The 13,064-nt window shown below is 40.8% G+C and overlaps 1 long non-coding RNA gene across 3 annotated transcripts in view; it reads left to right on the forward strand.

Moving 5' to 3' along the window:
• The window catches only part of LOC110395728, a 212,141-nt gene that overhangs the window by 11,868 nt on the left and 187,209 nt on the right, over positions 1–13,064 (forward strand). For all 3 annotated transcript variants that reach the window (XR_002436594.1, XR_002436593.1, XR_002436595.1), the window contains exons 2-3: positions 11,452–11,530; positions 12,596–12,727. This is a non-coding gene — a long non-coding RNA (uncharacterized LOC110395728). The remainder of the gene's footprint in view (positions 1–11,451; positions 11,531–12,595; positions 12,728–13,064) is intronic.

Genomic DNA, 13,064 nt, shown 5'->3' on the forward strand with positions numbered 1-13,064 from the left:
GGGTTGTGACAGAAATAAGCTTTGTGGAGAACAAAGAAAGACATTTCGTCCACTAAAATTTCTCAAAGAGTCCTTCACACAAGGGGAGTTTGGGAGCTGATGTGATTCCCTCAGCCCCCCCAAAACAAAACAACCAAAATCCACAAAAACAAAACAAAAAACCTCTCTGCTTTCACATGCACTTAACTTTATTAATTTCATTAGAATGAGATCAGCAAATTTTCATATGGTTCAAAGCACAGAGCAATTCCATACCTGAATCTTTGTAAGGGCTCGAAGACTAGTGGCATCCAGGGCACTTTGAGGAAATTCTCTGACAAAATATCTGCTTTCCCTCTCCCCTCCTGCCCCAGTGATATGAAGAAAAATGATCCTTTTCTGTCCAGAGCAGAAACCTTGTCAAAGATATCCATGCCTTTGACACCTTGAGGCTTTATTATGTCATTGCCATGCACACACACCCAGGGCTGTACGTTGACACCACTGGAAACTAGAGCTTGAGCACAATATGGAGCTTCAGGCCAAGAATACTTCAGGTCAGCTCTCCCTCATTAATAAGATCCTGGGTAGAATTTGAGGTGTGAGTTTTAACCTATAAAGCTCTAAATGGATACCCAGGAGACCACTTCTCTTCCTGTAGTGCAGCACTTATAACTGAAATCAGCCAGAGACACTTGACCTTGGCTTTGGAATTTACTTCCCAAATCCATCCACCTGGACTGGGACCCGTCAGAAGTTAGTGCGGGCTGTGAGTTCTGCTTGTCAGCCTGAGGCACTGGTAGGGGATGATCTGAGGGACTGGGGTTTGCTTTTTGCTGGGGATGGCAGTGGAGCCATGTTGTTTTTTCTCCTGGTGAGTACTGCTATGTTTTTTTTTTTTTAATTGTCATTTCATTCCCCCCCCCCCCCTCATACCAGGAAGAGCAGTAAATTATTTTTGAAACGATACCCTATCTACAGTTTCCATTTGCCATCCTGGGGGTTGAACTGAGGCATTGCCCACTGTATTTTAATTGATTAAAGTTCTGATTCCACTGAAATCACTGGGATTACATTCGTTCCAAGGATATATTCCCCTGAGAAAAACATTTCTGATCAGATAAGGATCTATAGAGAAATTCTTTGCAAAGATGGATGAGATCAGGAAAACCATGATAACAGAGCTTCTCTTTAAAACTCTGAGAACCATTTTATAGCAGAAATGCTGGAGAGAACATGACCAAGAGGAGCCTGAGCAAAAGGGGAGGCAAAATCCATGCTGAAGTTTGTCATGCAGTTTGTTTTATTCACAACTCATTAAGTGAAGTGCAGAAAAGGGGAAGCTGCAAAAAAGATAGGATGTGCTTGACCTTGTTTTCTGCTGGAGGGAGGCAGAACATGCAGCAACAGTTCTGCAGTGGGGTGCATGCTGCTTGCATCCTGCACCAACTAGGTCAGTGCAGCTTGTACAAGGTACCATGATGTGGTCTCAGAGGGATGCATCAAGGAATTTGAAGCTAGAAAGCTGGACCTGGGATATTTGGGCATCTGAGAGATTCTATATTCTCTGCTGTGTGCCTGAAGAAAGCTTCTGTAAAAATATTTGGGGTTAGTAACAATGAACAGGAAGAAATGGTGGCAAACCAATTTACCATGTTTAGCAATAGAAATAATAATTCAAACAATATGTAGTTGTTTTAAGTGGGAGAATTAGGAGAAGTCCATTGATATGGTGAAAGAGATATTGCTTCGCTGTTTCACCTGGTAAAAGAGGATAATGCACTCGAAAGCTGAGAGTGTAGATAAATCCCAAGGCTAAAGTATTTTATTCACCAGTGGCTCATCCCTAAATTGTTTGGCTATAGTCCATGGTTCCTATCTGATAAGACAGAATGTAAAGCTGTGAGTAATCTCTTCGCTGGCCTACACAAGCCAGATTTTTCTGTTTTTGCATGTATAGATGTTTTGTCCTTGCATTTCTATTCCTTTTGCTTTGATCCTAAGCTCAGGTGCTACGCTGTGGTAGAGGTACTAAACCCCAGTGGACTCCAGGGGCATCCCACACAGACCCCGAAAGCACCAGGTGCCACCTAGCACAGTCCCTTATAGAGAAAAGACATCAAGTGCTCCATCAGCCCAACTTTCATTTTCTTTCAGCCTCCCAACTGCAGGGATAGAGCTGTAGTAGGAATCTGGACAGCTGTGTCTCCTTCTTCAGGCCCTTAAACATTCGCAGTGAATGCACTCTTTGTCAGGACAGAAATTTTTGTTCAGAGGTAAGCCATCTCACATACTAGTGTTTTTCTTCTGAACCTCTTTCATTGCTAGCAAAGAACTTCTTCCTATGAAAATGAGCATCTCAGCTCTATTATTTGCAAGTCTGATTGATGTATGATGAGACAAAGTTAGACTGACAGTGAGTGTTTCATTGATGTGAAATTTTACACCCTATCTGGATACAGTATATACTTGGTTTATGATCCAGCTGGGCATGCTTGTTAGTTATTGTTGAGGTCAATCAAAGTGTAATTGTAACATAGGGAAAGACAGTCCCAGAGCTGCAAAGATTTGTTTCCAACAGCTGCTATTCATTATTCATTAAACTCTACCTTCTGTTTCTAAAATTAATAACCCTTGGCCTTCTAACAAGGCAGCAGATTTTAAGAACATAGATTTAAAAATCAAAGATGCACTAGTTTCTTCCTTAGATAAGTGAGAGCACATAGCATTTCAAGCTAGTAGACTGTAGAACTTAGTGCTTCTGCTAGTGGAAAACCAGATGTGAGTTAATTAACCTGAAGTTTACGGGCACTGTACGCTGCATGGGAGAGAACCAGCCAGTGTGCAATAAACCCCAACCTTATGGAAGTCAGGGGGACTGTTCAAATCTGCTGTTATATAAAATTTCATAAAAATTAATGTGAAGTACAGTATTGCAAGTCAACGGTGGGGGAATATCATATTAAACAGAGTTTATTCAGATTGGAACTTGTACCTCCATTAAATCAGAGATCTTCCAACATCCATTCACCATTGCTTGTCCAGAATATATCATAGTCTGTGGCTCAGGATCATTGCAGGACTCAGTGGTGTTCCATGAATCCCATTCTTTGTCCTCAGTGAGTGCCGCTCTACTGTGATGACGCATGGGAGGGCTCTCAGGACATCTTTGGGGCACGGCTGAGGGCACAGTGGGGACTCGCATTCCTGGTCCTGTGCTGCTCTGCCTGTTGTCACTGAGTGGGGGATACATCTTTTGGTTCTATGAACCACAGAAAGAGAACAGCAATGTCTATGGGTGATCCAACTGAGCAACATTTGTAATTTCTGAGTGTCAGTGTTAGCTGTCTTGCCTACTGCAAAAGTCCTTCACTCTGCTTTTGTTAGCAACTGCTGCTCTAATGGCTTTCAGAATACGGTAGTCAAATGTATAGCTATCAGTGATGTTAAGGGATAAAAACAATGCTATGTAATTAACGACTGCAAAACTTTGTGACAGGCCCATACCTATGTATTCATACACGTGCAAGAAAAAATATTTCAAAGTGTTTACCTTTCCGTAGAAATATTTCAGCCTCTCCTATGTGAGTTCGAGGGCCCCATTACTTGCTGCTCTGAGGTGCCCTGCCTTCCTGGTGCGTTGGGCATAGTCTCTTGATGGTGAGACTGTAAATCCCTTGTGTAGGGTTGAGCCCTGCCACTCCTCCCCTCCTTGTGGCTCACTTTGTGGCAATAAGTTTCTGCTGTCAAAACCCATCTAATTTTCTCAGCACCACATTTTTCTTAACCCCTTCCCAAAACATTGGATCATTCTATATTGACAAGAAGCAAACTTGTGACAGAATTCCCGTCAAGTAGTTATTATGAATTTTGATCGATTTTTAATAGTGAGCACCTCAAATTGTCCATATGTTTCTTCTTGAGTTGCAAGTCCATGTCTGTGGAGTCCTGTTATTTCAGTGGACTTCAGAGGATACTGGATCTAGCTCAGGCAATCCAGTCATATTTTTTCAATTTCATCACTATGTCATCACAAAAGGCTATATCACTGTGGCTAAAATATGTTCTTTATACCATTCTGAGGCTGGATGTCTCTGTGCAGGCTATCTATTTGCTTTTAAAAGGAAACATGGTTACGTTAACTGTTATGCACTGTCATAAGCCTGGTAACCATGGTAGTTGAGCATAAAGTTAATTAAAACTGGTCTTAGCGGGTTAACACAGTCATCTCTTTCCTCTCTGAATCAGTCTCTCATATTCTTTTCTTTCCTGTGTAAATTCCACTGCTTATTCACATGGGATACTTTAAACCATTGGTAAATGTTACGTTTATGGCCTATTTCTGTGCAAGCATCAGGATATCCATTGCACATGAGCATGTTTCCTCATCTCTGCTGGCCTTGTTGGACAGCTTATCTGCTGTTCTCGGTAAGTCTGACCTTTCATGTTTAGTTACTTTTAAGACACTAGAAAACCAGCTATCTACTCAATTTCCTTGTAGCTTGGGGGTAAGGTTAAAATATCATGTAGCTACCGTATGGTTGATATTATACAGCCACAACTGATAAGCAAATATTTTCTTTTTAAATACATACTACATTTTGCAAGAATACATAACAACTTTTCCCGTTCCTATTCTTTGTCCTAGAGAAGACCTAGTGTTGTTAAGTATAAAAAATTGCCATTGGTGTTTATCTTACTAAATCTGTTCACATCAATTGGTTCTGCCTACCCCATATTTCAAAGCAAAATTATGAGGAAAGGTCGTATAGATTGCCCTTCTTTTCAGTTCTTGGCTTAAGGGTGTCCTGTTTGTAATTAAGGAACAATTTCTTCTGTGAAAGAATTTTTTCTTTTTTTTTTCTCTTCCTCTTTTCTTCACATAATATTTGGAAAAGCATGTGGAAGCCAGAGGACAGTTAATGCAATTGAATAATTTGTTACTACAGAAGCAATCTGTTTTATTTTTTGAGAAAATCTGAAGTGGCTTCTGTATTGTGCATTCAAATTCAAATATATACACTAACAGCATGGAATTTGGAGGTAGATTGCCAAATGTGAAGGTTTTGATTGCAAGGCCATCTGGCATTATTATGAAAAACGCTCTTGAATGCTTAAAAGAAACCTAAACCACATTGCTCAGTAGGTGCTGACTCCAATGAAATTGAACCATCTTGGTCCAAGTTTGTTGTCTGACCGTTGGAGAGACTGTGGGAAAGTCAACTGCTTCTGTGCTGATGAAGTGGCTGTGGCTGAGAATCGTGCTTTTAAGGGGAAAAAAATGCTGAGTGGAATGTCAGGTTGAAGCAAAATTATTTAAAACAGTAACACTTTTTAAAATTCTTGCAGCATTCATGCAAAATGTATGTTTTTAGAAGACCGAGAAGAGGTAATGAAAATACTGTCGCTCCAATTTGATCCCAAAGAAATAAACCCTGAGGAGAGAGAAAAATCTCTTTGCAGTCAGAATGGTCTGAAAGCATTTGGGCAATACAGAAAGTTGTGCCTCTAGATAATATGGAGACTGATGTTACTTGGATTCAGCTCCCGAGGTCAGAGTTTTCAGAGTTCTGTGAAACTCTGTTTGTCTGCTTTTCTTACAGTCTGTGTGCTATTTGCTTACAAGCTTCACTGCTTGGATGGAACCAAAGGGATTAGTAATGGGATGTAAAGGCTTTTCTATCTAGGTCAGACTGGATTTAGCACTGCCTGAAAATGACACCACTTGTTTAGCGTTCTGTATCAAATGTACACTGGCTAGATTCATAGCAGTCTGGGTCATCTAAGGTCAGAGTGCAGCTAAAGTTGAGAAAACAGTAACGTTGAGGCGGCATTTTCAGACTGCTAAGCAGGGAGAAAAAGCACTGACTATTCCCACACAAGTCTTTATTTGTATGTATTTCCTTTTCCACTCGGAGGTGGAAGACTTTATTCTTCAATGATGTGTGTCATGTATTTATGAGCTAGGAAAGCATATGTCAGGTCAGGCATAAATATGATGAACTGTTTCTAGTTTGAATTCTGGAGTCTGAATTGCATTCTCACTAGCCTGGATCGAGATTCTGTTTCTGCAGTTGTCAGAATGTTCAAAAGTTTTGTCATTTGGGCTGAAAAAAAAATCATTTTGTGTAAGAGAGAGCCTTAATTAAAAAAAAATAGATTATTTGGAAAAAAAAATAGGATGAAGAAATGTAAGAAGGCCATTACAAAAGTGTGGATACAGTTTTAATCACTTTGTCTTACTCTGCTTGCTCATTCTTTACAGGTGGAATGAGGGAGATAAGTGGGAATGTAAAAGTGTGAGAACTCATGGGTTGAGATAAAGAGAGTTTACTAGGTAAAGTGAAAGCTGTGTGTGCAAGCAAAGAAAATAAGGGATTCATTCACCACTTCCCATTGGCAGGCAGATGTTCAACCACTTCTAGGAAAGCAGGGCTTGTCACGAGTACTGGTTTCTTGGGAAAACAAATGCCATCAGTCTGAAAGTTCCCTTTCCTTCTTCCTTCCCCCAACTTTTATTGCTGAGCAAGGCATGATATGGTATGAAATATTCCTTTGGAGTCAGCTGTCCTGGTTGTATCTCCTTCCACTTCCTTGTGCACCCTCAGCTTCTCACAGGCAGAGCAGCACAAGAAGCTGGAATATCCTAGAGAAGTCCTGCTGCTCTGCAGCTACAGTTGGTGTGTTATCAGCATTGTTTTCATTAAAAAAAAAAAATCCAACACACAGCATCATACAAGCCTTAATGAAGGAAATTAACTCTATCCCAGCTAAAACTCTGGCATGTCTTCAATGTAGGGACTAATTCCCACAGAAAATACCAGTTGGGGTGGAACAGGTGGCAAGCAGGCTCCCTGGACTTCCCATCACATGAAGCTGACCACAAGGGACGCACACAGCCAGTGCATGGCCAGCAGGGAGAAGGAAGGGAAGATGGAGACAACGAGGTACTACTCTTCCCTTTCCCTCTTCAAAGACCTGGATTTGCTCAAAAAAGAGAATGAGAGAGACAAAGGAACCAGCTTTTTCTTTGCCACCATGGAGCTTCCTCATGGAGCTCAGCAACTTGTGACAGGAAAAATACTGTTTGCCCCAGTCACTTCATCACCAAGATAGGTGGTGACCTGAGTCTTGCATCTGGGAGAAGATTCAAGATGAAATACCCTCGGTGACAGAGAACAGCTAGAATCAGTGGAATGAGGATTTAAATTCTGGTGTCTGTGTCCCATGTATGAAGCCAGGTGTGTGTACCTACCATACATGTTGCTGTAGCATCTGTTTTCTGAAAGCGAGAAGATGCAATTTGAAGCCTTTGTTTTGTATTGGTGAAGCCTTTCAGCCATGCAAAGAATAGACTCCTAAGCTTTATAAATTCAGCAGAGCATGAGCTCTTCTCTGTAACTGAGTCCCATGTCATGTAACAATTAGTTTCAGTTACTTCTTGCAGACATGCTGAGCTGTGTTGGTAGAATATTTCCTTCTCAGGCAGATGAAATGTCACAAATCTTCATTCTCTCCATGATAAATTGTGTGTTAATGAAGGTGGAGTTTCCTTTGATATGAAACCAGGTTAAAAGAAGAATTTTTCTGATGAGACTTTGGAGATAGTAAAAAATAGCAAATAAAAATACACAGGAAATGATGGATCCTTAAGAGGAATTTTTGTGTAGACAGTGACAAATTCTGTACAGCTCTACTTGAATATTTGTAACGTTTGAGTTGAGATCTAAGGAGTGCATTTACAAGTTACTGATATATATAATTACTGAAAAATCTGGTGCTGAATTTTGAGCACAAGACAGATTTCACTACAAGCACGCCTCCTCCGTTCCCACAAAGCAGTCTGTCTCTCTATATAGTCAGCCTTGCCTTATTTCACAAAATGAGCCTGCAAATAAATACAGATCTAAGAGGCAGAAGGGATGATTCACCCAAAATGCTGTCTGAGGAGTTCACTTTGGTCCTCTCCCCAGCCTCATGTGCAGTGAATCAAGAAATTAGCCCTTAAATGTGTTGATTAGTATGTCCTGGGTTTGACTCACTGCTACATCATTCCAATTTTGTATTGATGTGATACCATGGGAGTCACCTCCAAGACTCTCATCTCCCTGTCACATTGAGTCATTTTTTAAGCATTTAGTCATCTTATTAGCTGAGTGCCTTTCGATCCTGTGGATAAAATTGGCAGCCCTGGCACAAGTAGAGCATGCCTTGCTGTTGCATATCTGCTGCGTGTCTGGGAATTCAGCTTGGTGCTACATGGAAAGCATTTTGATACCTGCAGATTTGTCGCATATGTCCCAGTGTAAACCACACTGAGATAACTAGAGGCTTCACTGCCGACGCTGCAGAGTTTCAGATTTTAGATTAGGCCTTGACTCAGCAAAGCACTTGTAATGGATAAACTTTCAATTTGATATTATTGTCCATATCGATTTTATTGTCCATCTGTCCTTCTCTATGGGAGCAGCACAGGGAGAAGCCCAAATGGTGAGCTTGTGAGTCTGGACTTTCAGACAGCAAAACAAGCTGGGGAAGAGAACATGAAGGTTTCCACAATAGCACTATGTATGTAAGATGTAGGAGCCAGTTTCCTGTGTGCTGGAGGTATAATTGTCAGTGAAGAAGGGTGAACTTTTATAAATGAAACACTGGTTTTCAACTCAGGAAGTCTGGACTCTTTTTCTAGATTTTGGGAAACCCTGAAGGGTGCTAGGCGAATCACTATCAGAATGTTCTCTGTTAGTTCTGCTACTGTAAACAAGAGGTAAAGATACATCTTTATCTATCTTGTTTGCCAAGCTCTTGCATTCTTGATCTGTGCTAGATCTCTTGATCTAAACTAGTGATGTTGTTTGTGTCCCATTTACAAACAATGCTATGGGTTCTGGCTCGTGACTGTTTTGATCCATGAAAGCTTTGTTACCTGGTTAAGGACCTTCAATAACAACTATTCCCTTTTTACAGTTCACCTTTTGTCCCAATCAGGCTGCACATTTTTGAGTTGCTCTCTCACTGATATGGGATGTTTTAAGGGGGAAAATCCTGTCCTTCTCAATCACTTTGTCAAATGCAGAACATCAAGACCTGCGTTTGAATTATCAGTTGCGTATGGATTGTGTGACCTGTCTCTGTTCTGATCTGTTTCTGTTTTCCATATGATACAGCTGGTATAGGTTTTTTTTTTTTTATCACACAAAAGCTACAATCTCGAAGAACCAACCATTAATTTCTTTTGGAGCCTTATGAAAAATATCAAGGGTGCGCCTGACTTGTGGTGACAGAGCTTTTCAGCATACTCTGAGAAAGAACTGCTTCTGGGCACACGTGGCAGCCAGATATAGCTTACATGCACAGTGGAGTACATATAGGACTTGTTCATTAACTTTCCTTTGGCAAATCTGCTGACCAGATACTTTACTAGCACTTTTAATGTACCATCTCAGGTGTGGGGTCAGGTATTAGTAATACCGAGCTGCACATCAGTCTGAGTTTCCATAAGATCTCTAACAACAGTGATTAGGTTAAAACTTTACACTTTTAGACTCTTATAAGCCCTTGGTCTCATATATTACATCAAACATTCATGAAGGGGAAGTCAGAATAAATTAGTCAATGTAAAATGCATCTGGGTGTCTAAGATAATCCCATAATTCCCAGTATTATACCTGATTCAAAAACCAGTGATGAAATTCACCAGCAAGGTCATTACACGACAAGGTTGAGATAAGATCTGTGGATTCTTTCCTCTGAGGTCTAATCAAAGAATGTGAAAGTAATTTGAAAAACTCTAGAAAGTGGTCCTTAGTCTGAAAGGATTGGGAGCCCACAGATTAATACGATGCTCCTCAATCAAAACAGCTGAGTACCAATAGAATGTAAGTGATCCTGTAGCAGCTGCTTATAGAGCAGAACAGCTGGTGGTGTCCATTGGCTCAGCTCCATGCAGTTCCCCTTCAGGCTGTTCCCTTCTCTTTCTTCCCATAGGATCCTAGGGAAATGGGTAAGCAAGCGATTCTTGTTTTCAGTGGAGTTTGCAATGAATGCAAGGGGACTTCTTATGCTTTTTTTCTGGAAAGGAATTGTGGTCTGGGCGTATGATCTTTTAGTTTGGAAAATTCTTGCATTTTCCAGGGTGCTTGCCATAACTCAGGGGGAGTTTGGACTCATAGCAAAAATGGGTGGGTGGAAAAGCTGTTTTCTGTTTGCTTTTTTTTTTTCTTTCTCCTCTAGTTTGGGGCTCTGACACACAGTGTTTCATTATGTTGTTTGAGACTTTGCCACTAAAACCTTGGGAAGAAAGGAACCTTATTCTGTGCTACGAGGCTGGTATTGTTCAGGATACCCTGCTGGGCTTCTGAAGAGAACTGATGACAGATACCCTATGACAGACACACACACAAAAAAAAAGTTCTGGAGTCTGAACAACAATTCAAGAATATGAACAAAAGCTGCAGTGACTTTTGTATGTCTTCATAGTTACCTCCCAGTTTCCAAACAGGCTATGTAAATATAGCATTTTTAATACTTCTTGGAAGAATTGCCTACTTGGAATAATTGAGAATAAATGTGAAAGATAATTTCTAATTACGAAAATATGCAGCAGTCCAGTTTATGGAGAAGCAGTGCAGAGCAAGGATATAGAGATCTGGAACTGTAAAAGCCTGTAATTTGGATAAACCACCAGGGATCTGCTTTTACCATGGTGAGAAGACTCCCAGTTCTCTGTATGGATGTGAGATGTCTACACCCAATCTGAGAGAGTCCAACCCCTTAGAAAATTACAGTCAGACTGTTAAAGTTATATGCCTGGCTGAATCATTAATTTTATTTTGTAATAATAAAAGGACAGTGAGAACTTCTAGTAAAAGAGTTAAATTATGTGCTATTCCCAACCTATGATTCCTATGGATTATGGGCAAAATCACAGCCAACTCACAGCATGGTTCCCATATGGACAGCTCTGGTTTAAAATTCACTGCTATGAAATAAACACAAGAGGCTCAGTCGAGTGAACTCTAATTCAGCTTGGTTGGATGGCAGAGAGTTATTCCTGCACATAAACATTTCAAGTATTATGGGGCCTGAGGGGATGTTATGCTCTGACCTCACCTAACATAAGAGCAAACATGAAGATGGGCGAGTAGCTACAATCATGGCAACAGAGGAGCAGGAGCAGGGAAGCAGTATAGCTTTAACGTGGTTAACTCAGGCTCAGCTAATCAGGGGCTTTGTGAGGTACTGAGACACAGCCTTGAGGCGCAGGGGTTGTCAGGACTCCCCCTAGCAAAGGGTAATGTGTTGCTAGGTCTGCCCATATTGAAGGAAGAGGAACCTTTAGACTAGTATGCCTCATCAGATCAAAGAGAAAAACTGGTCACTAAGCACACACTAAAATGCTTGTCAGAATCTTATTTTTCTGTTTTCCTACTTATAGCTTGTGGGTAACTGAATATTCTTGCATGCTTACAGGTTCTACAAGGGTTAATTCACTGGAACTACCTTGGGGATAGAAATATTTGGAAGCTCTGGAATTCCTACATCTCCAAGTGTGAGTGGATGTTATCTGCTTGTGTCTGACTGTCTTTGATATCTTCAGATGGAAGGTGATGGTGACCAAGCCATTTCATGCCAGCCATATATCACCGTTCTGGCACCAGTCCTCCTCTGACATCTGACCTGAGTATTATCAGCTGCAGTACTTTCAATTGCCTGCAAAAGTCAGCCTTTTGCTTTTTGGAATACCATTTCCTGCAGCTCCTGGCAGATTCAATGTGCCAGAAGTCTCACTAGGCAGGGCACTCCCTTCAAGTGTCTATAAAATGCCTGTTTCGTTCATAGAAGAGACCCTCTTCACTGATGTGTAGCTTCCACCTTTGGGGTTAGCTCAGCTTTGCTCAGGGGGCAGTATGGATAGCCCTCAGCAAATGAATGTCTTATTTTGTTTTTATTATTCCATCAACTCTCTCTCTGAGGTGAGACTCAGAATTGGGTGAACGTCTGCGAGGAGATGGGAGCACCTGCAAGTTCTGCCCTTAGCCAAGAGAAAACTTGCATTGCTGAGAGCAGCATTCAGGCACTGGAGCCATGAAAATGGCTCTCCCTGCATTCATTTTGCAAAAAGAAAATTGAAACCCTTCACCTTAAAAATTCATGATGTAGATTCTCATGCAATCAGTCAACAGTCTTGGCTGTTAGAGCTTGGCCTGTATGAGGCAGTATGTTCTCATGACTAAGGATGCCACAACAGTTTTTCATGAAACTTGGGCAAAGATCTCTCGGAGCACCAAACTGTGAGAAAAACCAGTATGGGATTTCCCATCCTCACAGTGATAGTGGAAGCTGAAAAGTTCATTTTGCCAATGGGGTTCCCAAGTTAAATGCAAACAGCAGTGGAATGTGGAGCTTGTGACTCCTGACTAGATTTTATGGCATTCAACAGTTGATTGTTCCTTTCAATACAATCCCAACCATAACATCTGCTCAACCTCACTTAGAGAGTCTCACAATAAAACCTTTGCCCATTGGTACTACCTGGACCTGGATTAGAATTTTTGCCCTACATTTTAAAATGAATTATTTGCTATGTTTTTTTTTTTTCTTTTCAAAATTGCAGATGTATTCTTTTTTGCTTCACACTGAGGAGTATAAAGTCATAAGGAAAATCTTCGTTTTTTCTTCAGCCCCCATTATTTAATGTGAATAATTTTGCCCATCAGAGAACAACCCTTGCACTGAAGATCAACAAGTGAGTTCTGACATTGCTTTTAAGGCATATTTCATCTAATATTGAGACCGTATTTCTCTGCTTGTCTATAATTAGAGCTCATAAAGAAGATAGATTGTGCCTTTCTTGCTGACAGAGTACTTTGGAAATTTGGGTTTTGAGGTTTATATATTTAATATTACCATCCTATGGAAGTAAATAGGTAATCAGGGCAATTTTACAGGATGAAACGGCAAGGATGGGGATGAGAGGAGTCCGGATCTCAGCCTGACAACAGCAGTCTTTTGAAAGTGAAACTGTGGTGGGCAGTTTCAGTGCGGTGATTTGTTTGATCTGTTATAAAATCCTCTATACCAGC

Source organism: Numida meleagris, chromosome 3, assembly GCF_002078875.1.
Source record: "Numida meleagris isolate 19003 breed g44 Domestic line chromosome 3, NumMel1.0, whole genome shotgun sequence".
Classification (NCBI taxonomy): domain Eukaryota; kingdom Metazoa; phylum Chordata; class Aves; order Galliformes; family Numididae; genus Numida; species Numida meleagris.